General features: G+C 36.9%; 1 pseudogene; it reads left to right on the top strand.

Annotated features, from left to right (window-relative positions):
* The first annotated feature begins 4776 nt into the window (after window positions 1-4776).
* LOC124994251 (ferritin light chain-like) lies at window positions 4777-5500 on the top strand (annotated as a pseudogene).
* Window positions 5501-5982: the final 482 nt, after the last annotated feature.

The following is a 5982-nucleotide window of genomic DNA, read 5'->3' as shown; positions in this document are numbered from 1 at the left end:
GTAGAAAAGTAACACTGTTTTTAGTTTGCTTTCTTCCTGAGCTGTGTAGAGTAGTAATAACATCAAAATTGGTTACACATTGACACAAGGTTAAACATACCACTGGTGTCCAGTGAAAACCTGAAAAAGTGTGTCTTCCTTGGTTTGAAGAAAAGAGAGCTATCCAAATAATTTATAACCCTGGAAGGCTATAGAGTCATTTTCTTTATGTTACTCACTTTTATGGTACTCGCATTTGTTTTCCTTTGGGGAACCTCCTTGGCCAAGGAGTGGCATTTACTCAGGTTAGACCAATCAGACCCATTCTTTCATGATTGCTAATCATCTAAGAATGAACGGAGATAAAAATTCTTAAGTATCCTGAGGTGCTCACTAAAGAAATGGTCTCCTACCCTTTTTCTGGAGTATCCCTGGTTTTTTGAGGCCTCATGTTAAATTTTCCTTCAAGTTACTCATATCCTTCAGAAAACCTCTTTTCTTTGCTTAAATTAACTAGAATCAGTTTCTGTGGTTTGAAACTTAGGAATCTGACAATAGAAAAGAGTTTAAAATTTGTGATCCAGTGTGCAATTTTTTACAGTTTTAATAGCCGAATGATTCTATCAAACAAATATGAAAGATTTGTCAAGTTTAAAGTATTTACAACTATGTTAAAAGCCAAAGAAACTCCCAATTCAGTGAAGCTGCTCTGTGGAGGACCAGAGATAGTGTACAGTAGTAATAATGGTTTATTCTTTATCACATTAACTCTTACACAGTCTCTTCATAGAGAGACATGATCCTATATTCAAAGAGGAAAAGAGGCATGAAATATTCTCAAGATTCTGTATTTCTACAGAATTCCATAGATGAATAATAGGGCCTCAAAACTGGTCCCACAGAAATCTAAAAGTCACATTTGATCCTTGCCCTTGTTCTTGCATCTTGTCATCACTGAGTAGTCCTGTTGCTTTTACTTCAAAGTGTACCTCAAAGCAAGTTTTTCCTCTCCATCCTGACTGCCTCTGCTGTATACCAACTACCATCAACATTTTCAGAACTATTACCATCACTTTCCAACATGTGGAAGCAAAATATTTTAAGCTAATAATATAATTTTGAAATGATGCTGCACTTCTTTCTTATCCTGTCCCCATTAAAACAAATTAATCCAGTTCTCACTGCCAGCTTGGAGGAGAGAGAACAAGGAGGGAAGGATCGTGGAGGAGCAAAAATCAGAAATTGCTTTGTAATCTTCCAGATCTGTTTCTAAAGACAAAATCCCTAAATCTCAGAGAAGATTAGGGAATAGACAGAGTATCTAGGCTAGAATCATGAAAGGAATATGACTTCCCTAAAACCAGAAATCCTTGGGATTAGGAGGATAAGTTAAATAATGGGCCCGGAGATGTCTGAGAGTCCAAACACAGAGGGACCTATTACCTCTTTGCTTTGCATAGCCACTAGAGGAGCTAAAATCCTTCAGTATTGAAATGACAATTTTAGTGGGCATCTAGATAACTTTGTACAGACTCCTACACCCCATGCTGGGCAGAGGACCTCAGGTACTAAAGAACCATATTGAAGAGAATGACATTCTCTGTAGTAACCTAGGTTTGAGAATAAGCAGATGACTCACTAATTGGATGTTCTATTTCTACTCAAAATTTTAGCATTGCACAAAATTCTGGGATATTGGCTTTAAATATTTTCAAAAAACAAAAGTCATTTGTAAAAACAGAAGTTTTCTACCAACCTAATGTGATGGGAGGCTTCAATTAGAATTTGAGTTTGAAAAAGGAAAGGAAAGGATAAAAAAGAAAAGGGAAGGAAGAACAGGGCTAAAAAGCTTAAGAGAATTTCTCTTCCATAAGAATGGAGGTTTAGTCTTCTGGAAAAAACTACTACTAAAACTGCCTGGAAAGTGTTAGATAATCTGCTATAATCTTTTCATAAATATATAGTAGGGCTCAGAAGAAAATAAGAGAAAACCTCAAGGGCACATAGAAAAAAAGTAGGAATGGAGTCGATTAGAATGTTCAACAATTGCTAAAACTGTAGATCCCCTTGGTTTCACCGCTGCATTGGAAACAAGTGATAAGGACTTGACTTGCATAAGTTGGAATAATAAAATTGAATTTCTTGCATAAAGCTGAGGCCTTTTAAGGGTAGCCACAGCTTAAATGAAAAGATAAGCTAGGAAAAAATATATATACATGATGGCAAAGGGAGATACAAAAGGTAATTTTTAAGAACCTTGACTTCATGCCACATGAAAAAGGAAAGAAAATGTTATTAGTCCATTTTCCACTGATATAACCAAATACCTGAAACCAGGTATATAAAGAAAAGAGATTTATTGCCAGGTGCAGCAGCACATACCTGTAATCCCAGATACTCAGGAGGCTAAGGCAGGAGAATCAAAAGTTCTAAGGCCACCTGGGCAACTTTGCAAGGCCCTATGACAAAATAAAATAAAAAGTCTGGGGGATGTAACTCAGAGGCAGAATGTAACTGGATTCCTCCATCTCCAGTACCCACAATCAATAATCAATCGATCAATAAGATAAAAAGTTTATTTAGCTCACAGTTTTGAAGGCTGAATGTTCAAGATTAGGGAGCCCAATTTGTTCAGCCTCTGGTGAACAATGACACATTTGCTGTCTCACATCATAATGAATGGCATCACAGTGAGAGCTTATATGAGAGGGTAAGATACATAACAAGACAGGAAGCCAGAGAATGATTCAGGGGTCAGGTTGCTCTTTTATAACAACTCACTTATTGGGGATCTAACTGGTATCTCTTGAGAACTACTTTAATCTTTTCTGAGAGCAGCACACCAATGCTCTTTGGTTATTGTTATTTGGTAATTCAATACTGAGTTTGAAGTGAGTGGAAAATTAGCCTTTATGAATCATCTGAGTAAAACTACAGTCAAGAATATTTTCAAAGAAGTTGAGAAAACTTGAATTCAGTACAACCTGAAGTGGAATCTACTAAGATGTGTTATAACTTATGGGGATTAAAACATGCAAGAAAAATAAAGCTTAATTGTACAAATTTACAAAGACTGAAAACATAAGGTATATTTAAAGGCAAGAAAAATTTATTGAAATGTATATGGAGTGGTGTAAAGGGCAAGGGTGGTTGGACCCTAGAGACAAGTGGAAAAAGTGATTGGAATGCTATTGAGCCTACAATATCTGCTTCTCTCTGAGTATCAGGCTTCTCTATTCTATTTCAGATTACTTTCTTCTATTTGCTGGGATGGTTCATTAGAGTGCTAGAACCTGGTAACTCCATTCCCACAGAGCAACTATTTGCAACATTTTCTGGGCCCAAGTTTGAGAATTTGAGAAAGTGACTGAGTAGGGCAAACAAAGACTGGTATCTATTTTATACCAATTGGGGGAGGGGTAGTGGGGAGAGGCAGCCTCCACAAGAAAATGGCAACCACTATTGGAACCACTTACTTCAAGCAGCAGAAGAAAGAGCATTGCTCTAAAGATAATTTTGCTCTGAACAGATTAAACAGTCAATGTCCTCAGCATGTTGTTTTCCTAAACCAGCAGTTCTCAAAGTATGATTCAGGGTAATGGGAATGTCCAAGATTCTTTGAGATCTGCTAATTCAAAACCATTTTCATAATAATACTAAGATATAAATTGACTTTTGCTGTTTTTGGTCGATTGTTTTTAACTTTTGCATTAATTCTGTAAAAGTAATTGTGGATGAAACTTGGTGCCTTAGCACAAATGAAAGCATTGGCATCAAACTAAGCTAATAATTACTGAATTATTCACCATGAGGCCTATCAAGTTTAGAGGGGGGGGAGTAGTTTTCATTTATTAATGTCCTTGATTAAGGAGAATAAATTATTAATTTTATTAAATTGTGATCTTGATCATACATCTTTTTAATATTCTGTGTGGATAAAGGGTAAATATCCATAAAATATATTTCTGGCATGCCAAAGAAAATTGTCTCAGAAATGCATTTGTGTGGTGATTTGAGTTACAAAGTAAAGTAGTCATATTTTAATGAAACAACTGGAAAGAGTGAGTGATAGATACACCATGGTTATTTAGACATGAAACACTATAGCCATGAAGTTACCTTGTCACATCAAGAAAAACAATTGCCGGTATTTTGTGCCAATTATAAGATTCAAGATTTCAAGAGAAAATTAAAATTTGGTGAAACTTATATCTTTTACCATTAGTTTCACAGCTTCCCAATACTTAAAAGATTTTTCTGTTGATACAGGTGAAAATATTAACAAATGTGATCTTTTGATATAGTATAATTAATATGTTAAAATGTGCCTAACTCATTAAACCAGTATTTTCCATGTGGCCAATATATGGCATTATAAAATCATGTATGGATAAAATATATAGTCAAAGTACAAGACAGAACAATGAATTTTAATGCAATAGAATATGAAAACTACATCGATATGCTTTCAGATTTCACACTACAAGGAACTTTTAAGAAACTACTGAACTGGAGGTGTAGCTCAGGGGTAGATCACTTGCCTAGCATGCATGAGGCCCTAGGTTCCATTTCTAGCACTACAAAAAAATTAAAAAGACCAAGCCTAGAGGTCCCACAGATCTGTTTCTTGCTTCAACAATGTTTGGACTGAACAGACCCAGGCTTTTCTTCCAGCTTCCATCCACCTTCCAATCAGATCTCCATTTGCAGTTTCTGGGACCAACTTCTCACCCATCTCCTGCTTCCAGGACCAGCCAATTCCCTTTTTTGTTGTTAGCTTCTTATTGACAACCAACCATGACCTCCAAGATTCAAAAGAAATATTCCATCCAGGTGGAGGCTGCTATCAACTACCTGGTCAATTGGCATCTGTGTGCCTCCTACCTGTCTCTGTGTTACTATTTCAACCATGATGATGTGGTTCTGGAAACCATGGGCCACTTCTTCCTCAAATTGGCTGAGGAGAGGTGTGAGGCCTCTGAGTATCTCCTGAAGATTCAAAACCACTCCCACCCTCTTCCAGGATATGCAGAAACCTTCTCGAGATGAGTGGGGAAACACCCTGGATGCCATGGAAGCTGCCTTGACCCTGGAGAAGAACCTGAACAAAACCATTTTGGATCTTCATACTTTGGGCTCTACCTGCACAGATTCACATTTCTGTGACTTTTTGGAGACCCACTTGCTTGATAAGGAGGTGGAACTCATCAAGAAGATGGGGGACCACTTGACTAACCTCCACCATCTGACGGGTCCCAAAGACTTACTCTCAAACATCACTAGAAGACCCTGGAGCACAGTGCCTTTAATGGGACTCCTTTGCATCCCTTGGCATCAGGGCTTTGGTCTGAGTCTCTCCCTTCAACCCCTAGGCAGCTTTTTAACCACCATGGTGCCCCTCCCAAGCCTTGGACCAAATGAAAATAAAGCTTTCCCAGGAAGGAAGGTATTGATACAGTACAAAAGAAGAAAAGACACAATTATCTGCAGGGATCTTAAAATACTCTCCCTACATAAGTAAGCATTTCTAAGGGGTCTTAATAAGTTTCAGGAGTACAAAGGAGTTTTAAGGCTAAAATGTTCGAAAAACACTGCTCTAAACTATGTATATGTAAACTTCTAGGGACAAGTAATATTGCCAGTGCCATTGAGTAGTAAGAAATCCAATTCTCCTAAATACTACAATAATATTTGACATGTTTTTACTATTAATCTTAATTTTTCACTATCATAAATATTTCTACCAAAACAAGAACAAATAAATGTTAAAAGTCTTTGTAGTCTAATCTCAGCTCAAAACGCTCTCTACACATTTAAAATAAGATATTGAAATAAGATATTGTTTGAAATAAGATATTGTTAACAAAGCAGACCAAGTACCCCCACCCAAAAGACCCTTGCCATAATTAAACTTCTCTAAAGACTGCCCCCATATTTATGCTTTTTGTCACCAAGATTTTACAAAGAACATCAACAGAATGTCAGCGGGGTTTCTGCAGAGGG

Source organism: Sciurus carolinensis, chromosome 10 (assembly GCF_902686445.1).
Source record: "Sciurus carolinensis chromosome 10, mSciCar1.2, whole genome shotgun sequence".
NCBI lineage: Eukaryota > Metazoa > Chordata > Mammalia > Rodentia > Sciuridae > Sciurus > Sciurus carolinensis.
This window is presented reverse-complemented; position numbering and strand designations above follow the sequence as displayed.